Raw genomic sequence first — 12904 nt, forward strand, 5'->3', positions numbered from 1 at the left:
TGGGAGGCAGACGGTCATGTGAACAGACTTGCGGCGGGTGACTGGATTGGAGCTAGTCATCTCCGATGCAATGCCTCTGTTGTATCTGAGCTCTTGTCAGCCCTCTCTGTATTTATGTTTCTCGTTCTTTAAAATAAAATCATCACTGATGTTTGGGAGAATGTCCTTTCATCTGCTATTGGAATGCAGGTTGTATAGGCACCTCCTCATTGTAACTTTCTCTGTTTGAGGTCCCACCTCCTCATTGTAAGTACTAGCAAATTTCTAGATGTAGCAAGTCAAATAGTACCCCTGAAACCAAACTTTTGCAGGTTCATCTTTTAGATGTTTTTAAAAAAGTGCCATCTTTGCCTTGAATTTGTTCACTGTTTGTCAACTTTGGGCTGCACTGAGTTTGTTTTCTTCCAAGTTCTTCCAGCCTATCTCATCTGTCATTATGCATTTTCTAGTGAAACTTTTATGTAATTGTGTTAAAATGCAAACTTTTCTACAATTACGGCCATGCTTTGAGAATCTCACCTAAATCTCTCTTTTCTCTGTTGAATTTCTTACTTGTTTGTAGGTCCTTATGGTTCATGAAGACATCTCCCATATATAGCTTGAATTGATTCCCATGATTTAGGAAATACTTAATGGATTATTCTCCACTTGGGGGGAACAACACCATCTGAGTCACCACTTTTGGAGGATTTTAGCTCTTGCCTTTCGTCATTGCGCATTGGTAACTGCATGTTATGCTTCTTGTACAGCTGGAGCATTTTTCTCTTAGTTCTCAGTTTCCTCATTGCTTCATAACTTAAATCAGCTAATAGACAATTTGAAATTACTAGAGCCTATTGGCTGAGACAATTTCTATGCAAGTACCTATTAGCCTTGTTATTTTTTTAGGTTATTTTTTCAGGTTTGCTTGTTGCATTAATAAAATTTTGATTTGTGGTGTAAATGGACTTTCTTGGATGCTGGGTTCTGCTTTATCAGTTATTTGCTTGAGGAGGAAGATCTCTTTTTCCTTATGAGGTACCATAAGAAACTTCTTTTGCCTTTATACAAAGCACAAAATGTATCCTTCTTGTTGCTGAAGTGGGGGTCAAATTGGGTTGGGTCTGGAACCTTTATTGCAGTACATATGGACAAAAGACAAAACTCGGGTTCAACTTCTAAATTTGAAGTGTTGTGGCATATTTCTGCATATGGTATTGTTCAAAAGTTAAGAGAACTTTTAATCATCACATGTGGCATATTTCTGCATATGGTATTGTCAGATTTCTTAACTCAGCTCCTTGTTGAATCTCGCAAATTTCTGTTACTACTAAGAATACTATACTCAGAAAGTTGTGCCGGCGTTTTTTTTTTCTGGTTGTATTTATTAAATAGGTATGAGATGAGTTGCCCTAGTAGGAGCCTCACCTACTTTGAATTGGGTGTGTATGGATGCTATTAAATTTGGTTGCAATTAAAAGTGTACTAAAGTGGAAATTAGCAAAAGTACCTGGCAATCATATTCAAGGACTTGGCTTCCAGTTGCAACTATGCCACTTTCGAGTCAGATTGGAAAGGAATATGGTTCCAGTTTGAGGCTTAATTCTTCATTACAATCATTAGGGAACACCATTAGTTTAATTGTACATACAAACATGGGTTTTTTGTTTTTTTTTTTTCCTTCTTAAATCTTATTTTCATAAATGTTGTACTTCAATTTTTAAATACAGTTGGAAACATATTCTCATGTGTCTCTAGTGTTTGTGGTTGATAGAAATTAAATGTAAAAGTTGATTTTTATTTTTCATTATTTGTTTTCCTTTAAGATTTACGTGTCCTTGGAGGGTGTGGAGCAAGAGAAGGTGGAAACTGTTTTCAAGCCTGTTTGTTGATATTAAATTCCATGACGTTCAAGGGAAGAATTACCGTTGTGCCATACTGAAGTTGAACAAGGATATTGTGCCTGAGCAATGTAAGGTGGTTGTTAAGCCCAACCGAGTCATTGTCACACTGTTTAAAACTTCAAAAGGGAATTGGCTTGATTTGCACTTCAAAGAAGATAAGGTAAATGCCAATTTTTCATTTCCTCTTTCGTTTCCTCTCTCTTTGGATGATGAAAGAACATATGCATGGCATGGTAAAAAAAGGCATTGTTATTATTATATGGCAATCCACATTACTGCTATCCAAGGAGTCAGCCTGTCTTTGGATGATGAAAATCGAAATTGATATTGTTTTGTGAATTATAGTTGAATGTATATGTCCACATGGGTACTTGGGTACCTTGGAGATTATCATCTTTGAACAACTCTATACATTCCAACTTGTGTGGTTTTGTCTCGGAAATGGTTATAAGGTTTGTTTTATTATTTTGCAGTTGAAGCCAAATATGGATAAATAAAAGGATCCAATGGCTGGAATTATGGATTTGATGAAGGTAAGTCCTGTATCCATTCTTTTCTTGGGAAATGTCCTATGCCTCGGCCTGAACTAGCAGTTTTTGTTTGAGCCAACATTCTGTGCATATGAGTCCTAGCTTTTGTTGTGCTCCATTGTTGATTGGGTAAATGCTGTGGAAACCACCTCAGGGAGAAGATCCTCACCATTTATAATTGCTTTCCTATAAATGGATGATTAAAAATTGAAAAGCAGTTATGCTAGCATGAAATGAACTGTCTAGATCACTGAAAAGTAGGCCTCAAGTGTCCCGCGTGCTGACACAACTGAAAATTGCCCTTTTTTTCTATAGGCCGAGCATCATACATTACCTCCTTTTGTCAACCACCATGGATATCAAGGGGTTGCACATTCTGGATTAAGCTGAGAAAATGACCTGTTGCAAAACATGTGTGAGGACGGAGATGATGACATGAAGTGGATGATTGCAAAAGCATGGACAGATGCAAGATCTGGGAAAATAGCTAACTCATTGCAGGGATACCGGTGAAATTCCCTCAGCCTGATGATCAAATGGTAGAAATTGGAGGTTTACCAGTAATGCATCTAGGAGTTTGATTATACTGAATGAGTGGTACACTTGAGAAAGTTACTCTAAGGGTGTCCTCAGATGTTGCTGCTGAAATTTAGCTACCAGATGAATTGCTTTCATTTGAGAAAAAACTCCCATTTGAGCGACTAACTTCTGAGTGGGCTTCATTTAATAAAATAAAATAAAATAAAAAGCTATTCACAAGGTAGTGCATCTGTTGTAGTCCAAAATCCATGTTAGTTAATTCTCTTCAACTATCAATTATTTATTTATTTATTGTACACATTTGGCCTTGCTGATGATAGTACCAACCTGATTTGTAGGTAATGACACAGTGGTCCCCTCCTGATGAGTGGCATGGATCTTGTTTGGATGTGTTACGTTTCCATCTCTAATTAGGGTAGCCTCTGCATTGCTTGTCAACCAAATAATCCCGATGCCCCTACTTACGTGAGCCTTTGATATTGTGGACCCATTAGTGTGGAACGGTCAGCTTTCCTCAGTGGGAGCAACTGGTTGTAGAATCACTCGAACTTGTATCTATTAAAATCATAAAACGAAATTCGATATGTTTAAGAGCCTGTTTGCACACAACTGGTGTTGAACTGCAGATCAGTTGAATAGGATTAGAATTAGCTTCATCCATTCGTTTCAAGTGGGGAGATGAAAGAAAATTGGTAGGAGAACTGCTGGATTCTGCCAGCTTCCAGCTTCCATCCCTGAAAGTATTTGAGATGTGTGCACCGTCTCATATTTGAATCCCCTTTCCTATAACAAATCTGAAAAACTTAGATTTTTTTATTTTTATTTTTTATTTTTAATCCCATATTCTGTCATTCCTAACACACCTTCGGAATTTTAAATTTGGAGAAAATGAGGAGGTATGGCCAGAATTACCCCCTCAGTTCATGGAGATTGCCAGAGTGGATTAAAGGTAAAAGATGTCTTTTCTTTTGGTGTTAAACCAAAAAATGGTAACACCTATTTGAGATTGGACTATTGGCAGCAACGAAAGCCTGCTAAACGAAAAACAAGGAAAGAAACTAACTGTTAATAAAAACCCACTTAACTTCCACTAACGAGCTCAACAATGTATATCCATCCCAAGAAAATACAAGCACAATTACATCTCCAACTCATCTATGAAAGGCTGAAAACCAATCACCATCGTTAAGGGCCTGCAGTTCTATAGATTGCAACTCATTTATTCCTGCAACAACCTGCTACAGTCTACAGCTAGGCAAAGGTGAAATTCCCTCAGTCTTCTTTTTCTTTTCTTCTTTTTTATTTTTTTGATGTATTCTATTTGTATCACTTGTATTCTTACAAAATCGTTTGCGATGTGTATTTTCAGGTAGTAGAGTAAGATATGTGGGTCCACTAAATTCGCTTAACAATTGGATGAATGTAGTAAGTAGTAACTATGAGTTGGTTCGATCATGTTGCTCCATGGATGGTGCTCTTTGACGCAACATTTAGGTCTCAGGTGTGATCCCAATTTACCTACCCACATAAAAAAAGGGGGAAGAAACTACTATTTGGTGGAATATACAATATATTGGAGTTTTCTCCTATGCTTTATTGGCATGGAGGGAGGGGCTGGAGCTGGCTAGACTTCGTGATATTAAGAAATAATTTGAGTATTAAAAAATTATGAGTCTTAATGCTCTCTAAATGTCCAACTAAGTCTTAAAAATTGATATAACAAAAAATATTAATCCAAACATGAAAACATGACACAACAGTTTCATGTTTTTATGTTTTATTTGGAGAATTCATCACTGTTGCTATGTGCAACATTTTACTTTTCTGTCTGAGTTACAGTTCATTTGCAGCAACATGGAGCACCTATGAAGTCTCCTGGTTCTCGGCTTCAACTTTGAGATGTTATGTTGTAAGGTCGTAGGATCCAGCTGCCTATTGTGTTTTCTAAGATGTTTATGTTTTGCTTATAATTTCAATTGATGCTTCTGTTGATGATTGGAGCATCGTGATGCTTTTATGTGATTAGATTCCCATAGTTTACTAATTTTTCATGTTCAACTTGAATATAAAGAAATTGTTGCTTATTTTATATTTGCACTCAATGACACATACGTAAGAGCTGTTGTCCCAACGACATATCCAGAATCCTCTGTTTCTCTCTGTTTTCTTCAGTTCTGCTCTTGAAAAAGAAAAAGCAAAAAAAAGAAAAGAAAAGATGGTGGTGTTGTCCCAACCAGCATTAGATCAGATTAGTTTTGTAGAAAACCAGAATGCCTCAGGTCAAGGATGGATGTAGTTTGTGTTTGTTTGGAAAAATGGGAATATGAATATAATGAAATATATTGTAACAGGTGTATAACAGGAAATTTTGCCTGAATTCAGGGGTAAAAATAAGAGACTTTTACCACGCAAATTGTTGTAGGTAAAAGTTTCATTGACATTTTTACCTACGCAATTTTTCGTAGGTAAAAGGTTCATTAACATTTTTCTAGCCTACGAAATGATATTTTTTTTTTTTACATACGAATCATTTCGTAGGTAAAAAGTCTTAACACAGTATGTACCTATTAGCTACGAAAACTGTCCTAGGTAAAAGTCTTAGTAAAGTTTTTAGCTACGAAAAGGTTCGTAGGTACAAGTCTTAACACTGTTTTTACTTACCAAAAAGTTCATAGGTAAAAGTCTTACCATTGTCAACGAATCTTTGGCCATGGTGATTTACCAACGAAATTACTGACGAAATATTTCATAGGTAAAAATAGTTGCCTATGAAATAATATCATTTACTTACGAAATTTTTCATAGGTAAAAGTCTTATCAACGTTTTTAATTTCGTAGGTAAAAGTCTTACCATTGCCAACGATAACATTTTTCATCGGTAAAAACCTCTAGCCACGGTCTTTTACCAACGAAATTATCGACGAAATTTTTCATAGGTAAAGCTCTTTGCCTACGAAATAATATCATTTACCTACAAAATTTTTCGTAGGTAAAGGTGCAATTTCTTGTAGTGTTTATCTAATAAAAAATGGCCCTGGACCAATCATTAGAACTTAACTTAATTCGTCTTCTCGAGTTAATAACTTAACTAAAACTGGATTCCAATATATTCTAGTTAGAAGATAAAATAATAAAATTAATTATAAATATCTATGAATGCTAGAAATTGGCACCTATGCTGATTGACATTTGATTTGTGGGAGTGATTGGGTTGATTTGTGGATGTTGGAGTCGCCACTAACTAATTAATCTCAGAATCCCGCAGTCAGCTAGAACCCACGGAATATGTAAGGTTGGAGAAATCCGAAGATTTTCCTACCTTAGATTGACTCCTAATCTACGATTCGGGATTCCCGGTAAGGGACCTTGGTTATAAAGAGGGAAGGTGTTAGGCACCCTCTCTGCCCGTACAAATGGTACGGTCTCTACGTAATGTGGTAAGAAATCTCAAGGGATAAATGATATGGTCGGATTAGGACTAGGCACACACGGATTTTTGATTCTACAAGATCAGAGATTTCGATAAGCCACGAGCATACATCCAGTGATGTGTCTAAAGGGTGGATGTGATGATACTTATGCAAAAAGGTAAAGAAAAGTGAACTAGATCACTAGGAATTTCTGATGTGACAGGATCCGATGTACGGAAAGTCACAGAGCATATGTTCACTAGAGATCTAGAGAAGTAGGGGGGTTGAGAAGGGAATAGATATCATGATGAATGCTTGTATGTAAAATAAAAAGATCTTTGGCTTGAACTTAAATAAGCTAAGATATGGGTTGCACCATGATCGATCCAGGCTAGACTTGGGGTTTGAGATGGTTGGGAGGAGTCTAAGGGGTAGCTGAAAAATCTACGCCCCACGAGTGGAGGTAATCAGAGTACCTCCGAAGGTAGTCAAACTACCACCCGGGTACAGTTTCTCCCGCGGTTTGACTGGTGGGCCTATTTTGGGCCCGGATAGTGGCCTAAAGCCCATTTTTGGATATATGACTCAAAATAGCTCGAAATTGGCTCGATTGTGACCCAAATTGCTCGGAGAAATGGATCAATTATGGGCATGGTCTGGCTTGAATGATGGCTCGTAATGGCTCAGGTTTGGGAAATAACTACGACTTTGGGTAGGGTGTGGTTTGGATTAGGTTTAGTTCGTATCAGGGTACGGTTCATATATGATCATGGTTCTCGGATTGTCTCAGCTTTCTCAAGATATTAACCTAGGTGGGGTGTCTACAGATGCCCCTCTTTAGCCGAGGTTGCGAGCAACTGAGCACCAAAGTGAGTGGGTACCCCACCCTTCTCGTTAGAAAGGGTAATGATTCGAATTTGTTGCCTACCATTGTATCATTGTCAGTTGATTATTTGAAAAAGAGATGACTTGCTCATATCATGAGGGTTGATCAAAATGTTGTGATTGTCCCTGTACATTTGTGCGACATTACGGGTTACTAATTAGAACCCTTTCACATCATATTGTTAATAACATTGGAGTGTAAGTCTGAAAGTAAGGCCTCTGCGCGTTCGTTATGGCTTTACAAAGATTCTCGTATTGTTTCATCTGTCGTTTCCTTAGCTACGTAATCACCCTAGGAGTATTCGTTCTATTTGATCGTCAAAGTGGTTAGCTGCCCTGCGCATTGTCCGGCCTTACGAGGAACTTACTATGCCGACTTGGACTCAATCAAATTTTCTGAACATCTCGGACTAGGTATGTACAGGTAATCTTTTGCCATGTAGTCTACTGATTCTAATAATTTGGTTATAATAGATTGTTGTCACTTTGAGTTTGATTATTCTTTTCATAAATAGATCCACTCATTTCTACTAGCATTTGTACAACTGGCCAAATATAGAGATCGGGCTAATCATACATGTATCGTGTACGAATTTGATCATCCTCCAGGGAAACCAGAAGAGATCGAATCTTATTTAGTTATTTGCACTGACTGCAACTGGAGAATATGGAAGATTCCTCAGTGTACTAGGCACCGCGTACGTTTTTTTGAAAGTTTTTTGTTTGAAAGCTATTCCCTTTAGAACTAGACTCATTGGGGATTTATTTGAAAATATTTTTGGATTTTTAAAAAAATATCCGTTCGATCTCATGGGTGGGTGTCGTCATTCAGTTTTTATTTGCACAAGTTAAGAAATAGTCGCATTGCCTCCACTGATGAGTTGGCGGGGCTAACGATTTTTTTGAAATATTTTTGAAAATTTTGAAAAATATCCGTTCGATCTCGCGGGAGGGCGTCGTCGTTTGGCTTTTATTGTACGGTCTGGATCAAATAGCCAAATGACCTCCGCTAATGAATTAATGGGGTAATTGGGAAACATGGGCTTGATTTGGACATGTGGGCTTAGGACCATGGGCCTTGAAATAGGGCTTGTGAAGTGGGCCTTGCTTTGGATATGTGGGTGTAGGAAATGGGCTTGAAAACATAGGCCTTGAACCATGGGCCTTTGAATAATGGGCTTGGTGGGCTTTTGACATGTGAGCCTTGTGGACTTTGAACTTGTGGGTCTTGTGGGTTTTGAAATGTGGGCCTCTGAAGTTTTGAACTTGTGAGCCTTGTGAGCTTTGAAATGTGGGCCTCTGGGGCTTTGAAATGTGGGCCTATGGAGTTTTGAACTTGTGGGCCTTGTGAGCTTTAAAATGTGGGCCTTCGGGGCTTTGAACTTGTGGGCCTTATGGGCTTTGATATATGAACCTCTGTGGCTTTGAAATGTGGGCTCTGGGGCTTTGACTTTGACTTTGTGGATCTCCGACTTTGTTGGTTGCTTGTCCTGTATATACATGTATGTTTTTATTTTTGTTCTTGTAAAGGAAGGAAAATAATGTACATAAAGACTTTTTGAAAGGAATGAAAATTTTTGTTTGTGCCAAATTTGTCAATGTTTGCTTGTGTTTGGATTTGTGCCTGGATGGTGGAATTAGAACATTAAACTCAGCCCACGTCGAATCCGGTATTCTGAGTTGTTTACTAGGGATCCTGGTTCCCTGAGAGTAGCACATATTAGGATCATGCCCCTTAGATTTGGGTAGAGTCTGATAGAATTCTGATCCGGTATTTATCTTTTCCTTATGCTTCTTTATCTTACTCGTTGCCTTAGCTTGCTCATTGCCTTAGCTTCTTCTGTACCTACACTTTTTTTTTTCTTTTCTAGCCATTTTTTGCCTATAACGCCTTTTCAGGTTTTCACCACGATTGACTTACTCATTATTTTTTGCCCGTGTTGCCCTTTCAGATTTTCACCACGTCCCGAGTTTTTATTCTTGCCTGCCCCTTGGCAGCTGTGATCTTTTTACCCTTGGTGCCTTTCCAGGTTTTCACCAAGTTCGCTATATGCCTGTTTTTACTCGATACGCCCTTTCGGGTTTTCACCTTGCCCATTTTGCTTAGGGACGTTACCTTTCTTTTGATTTCTCTTTTTCTTGTATAGAGGCGGGAGGCTAAACTCCATTCATTACCGGCCGATTAGTGAGCTACCTGACTTTGTCTTCAGTCACGATCGTAAAGCTGTTGACATTGGATTAAACTATCCTGAGGGGAAACGGGTTGGTGACTTTGTCTTTTTCTTTTTCTCCTTTTCATTTTTTTAGATTGCGTGCTTTATTTGTCCATTTTTTATTTCTTTATCTTTTTTTATTATTCTTTTTTTAAACCCTTTATTTTTTGGAACACTTATTGGAGGGAAGGAATGATGATTGAATGTACCTCAGGATGCTAACCTGTTGTCGTTTGACTTTAGTTTTATGTTTGTGGTTGTTGACATAGTCAGGTAGGATTACCCATAATAGATATTTACATTGTTGGCGTTGATGGGCTCTAGAAGATCTTTGCCCCCTATAATGGTGAGATGAAGGGAGCCTCTCGAAAAAATCTTCGCAAACGATCAGTGAATCATCCCAGGATGACTTGGACTTGCCCTCTGGATCTAGTAGGTGCAATGATAAGATGTGCATTGTTACCATGTTGCTAACCTTTCTTTCAGACTTGTTTGTTGTTGGTTTTAGCGATCATTGTGTGCTTTATGTCTGCGAGATGTAGTTGGTTGCATCGAGCTTACCACCGATCATTTTTCTTGACTTCTCTTTTTCATTCGTAGTAATGATGTAGGATGTCGTCACCACCTGCTTTTATTTGACACAAAAATGCGTTCATGACCATTGGATGCATTTGGGTTCATTCTTTCGATGATGTCCACACCCCATAATGAAGAGGGGTTAGGGTGTTGCCAAGTTATAAAGACTAAAAGCATGCACATGGATCCGTTATGCAAGCTTTGAATACTTGAAGCACTTCCTGACATGCTGCAATAGCTTATCTCCATCGTTCAGCACAAGTTCTTCTTGGACATTGCATGTTCCTTTACGCGCAAGTTGTGGACTTTATTGTAAACTTCAGACATGATCTTGATAGCTTTGCTTGATGGGCTTGACTTCAGGCTTTATAGCAAATGGTATATGATTGGTTCTTCATTTGATTTGAGTAAGGCTCCATAGGAGAACCCAAAGTTAGATAGCCCCGGCCCTCAGGAATTCTGTCGTTGTTTGCTTATATTCATGAGGCGATGATCTCTTGATGCGTACTGTTTTAGGGAGCTCAAGGGATTCCAAGTTCACAATTTCAAACTCGAGAGTTGGATCATCATTTTCCACATCCTAGGCTTCATCCAAATCCATGAGTTTGAAGTCTAACTCTAGATTGAAATCATGTGAGTTGACTTTAAACATGGGTGTTGTAACAGACGCATTTGGCACATTATTGCTTATGAGTTTTGAAAGATTTTTTTTTATTTTTTTATTTTTATGTTTTGAGAAATTTCTGTTGTTTTTGGATTTTGGCAAATATATGATTTTTTGGCATTTTGACAAGTATCTAAAATTTTTTGGCATTTCGAAAATATCTAATGTTTTTGGCTTTTTGAAATTTTCTGATATATTTTTTTTTTTTTTGAGAAAGACGACAATGTGAACCATGGATTGCCTAATTCTGTTTGAAGAGTCAAACATTATTTTCTTTTATTATGTCGTCTTGGGGACTGTGAACCAGCTATTGCGCTGCACTCCCTCCCCTTAGGAGGCAGGGCCAGACAGATCAGTAAGTGGGCCCTCATTGTTGTGTGTAAATGCCGTGATAAGTTTAGGATTGGGCTCTGAGTTGGTGTTGGATGTCACTTTTCTCAGCTCATCCCTGGTGCATTATGACTCTTTGGATTCTTCCAGATCGGGTGAGATCCAGACTGTGGTCCAGTCAATTAGGGGCAATTCTTGCCCCTTGCCTGAGTCATTTTCAAATGGCTCATTTAGGCTCGTTTCGCTCATTTGATCATCCACGGTGGATCTTGGCCTACCTACCGAATAGATGATCCCTTCTCTGATAGATTTGATTGAAATGTGGATAAAGGGATCATCATCCTCTTGCCAACCTTCCTCTCCCTCGATACATTTGTGCTTTGCTATCTCACCCATAGGGGGCAGATATTCTAGTCCTGTCATGCTTGTATTTTCTTGATATTCGAGCTGATAATAAAAATGTTGATGCCCGAGGGAAGACATAGTTTGATCCGATGGGACATGTAAGAGGCATGCTATTTACAGTATCAAACTCGAAACTATGGTATGGGATGTCTGCATTGGAGCATTGTATGTCTATGATAGGGATATGTAGCTCTTGATGGTTAGTTACCTCTATCAGGGAAGTTTGTTTGGGATCATCTGGAATGATCAATGCCTTGTCTCTAAAAATGTACATCGCCTTTTGTTGAAGAGTCAAAGAGATAGCGTTGACTCTGTGGATCCAAGACCGATCACGGAGGAGATGAAATGAAGCTGTGATGTCAAAGACCTGAAAAGTAATGGTTGATGCTTTGGGGCTAATCAAGATCTCAATGTTAATATCTTCCTTGACCTTTCTCTTAGATGTGGGAACCACTCATCCTAGAGTCTTCTCTTAAAGGATTGAAGACTGAGTAGAGCTAGGTAAATCCATTTGAGTATCAGAATATCATTCCTCGAAAGTTACCGCATGATTGAAGCTGAACCCTGATTTTGCTAAGGCATGTGGTATGTTGATCGAGGAAGGAGATTTTTCTTGGAGCATGACAATTGGAGCAAGGGTCAGATAAGCAGATGGTGCCCCTTGCGAGATAAATGATGTATGGATTGGATTGATTGGGGGTGACTCAGAGGGCACGGAGATTAGACCGGCTGGAGATGCCCCTTGCATATTTAAGAGTGAAGAGATTGGACTGGCAGGGCGTGCCCCTTGTAAACTTGGGGGTATTGTTGTTGGGTTGGCAGTGATTGAATGGATGCATTAGACTGGATTGACCGAGGGTGGCTCTCCTGGACTGATATTGTTAATAGGAATTCCTGATGAGCTAGGGCATACTTGATATGATGACAGAGAATTCTGGAGGATGTTAGCCTGAGCCGCATTGTTAGTCTGCGAGGCGATCACAATCTTCTGACTTTCGATCAAATCTTGGACTGCGTGTTTCAAAGCGAAACAACGGTCAGTAAGATGACCAGGAGACTAATGAAATGTGCAGTACTGGTTTTCATTGTAGCTTGGGGGCAGGGGATTTGGTGAATGTCGGGGTTGGAGAGGTGTTAGAAGTTTCTTTTGTACCAACATAACCATAACCTGACTGTATGTTTGTGCCAAAGGAGTGAATTTCCTGCCCAGCATTACCTACTTGTACAGGTTTTGTGCATTTCCCTTAGGTTGTTGCTGTTGTTGTCGCCATTGTCCCTCTTGAGAGGCGAATTGAGTGCCTTGGGTAGAGGCGACGAGATTGTCTTCTTTTATTGGATGGGGGTCAGGAACATTCCTGTTACCGTTCTCGTATTCAGTAGACCTTCCTTCCACTATCCATTGTACCGGGGAGGCCTGATGAGGCCACCAAGGGGAGGTCATCCTATCCCTTATTCTAGCTTCAACTTG

The 12904-nt window shown here is 39.0% G+C and overlaps 2 long non-coding RNA genes across 2 annotated transcripts; both read left to right on the plus strand.

Moving 5' to 3' along the window:
* The first annotated feature begins 524 nt into the window (after positions 1–524).
* Positions 525–2420, plus strand: LOC131237563 (uncharacterized). Its single transcript, XR_009167313.1, has 3 exons — positions 525–721; positions 1806–2043; positions 2357–2420. It is a non-coding gene; the product is annotated as an uncharacterized LOC131237563 (long non-coding RNA).
* A 425-nt stretch (positions 2421–2845) lies between these two features.
* Positions 2846–5037, plus strand: LOC131237562 (uncharacterized). The gene is made up of 2 exons (XR_009167312.1): positions 2846–4214; positions 4323–5037. It is a non-coding gene; the product is annotated as an uncharacterized LOC131237562 (long non-coding RNA).
* Positions 5038–12904: the final 7867 nt, after the last annotated feature.

The sequence above is a fragment of the Magnolia sinica genome, chromosome 2 (assembly GCF_029962835.1).
Source record: "Magnolia sinica isolate HGM2019 chromosome 2, MsV1, whole genome shotgun sequence".
NCBI lineage: Eukaryota > Viridiplantae > Streptophyta > Magnoliopsida > Magnoliales > Magnoliaceae > Magnolia > Magnolia sinica.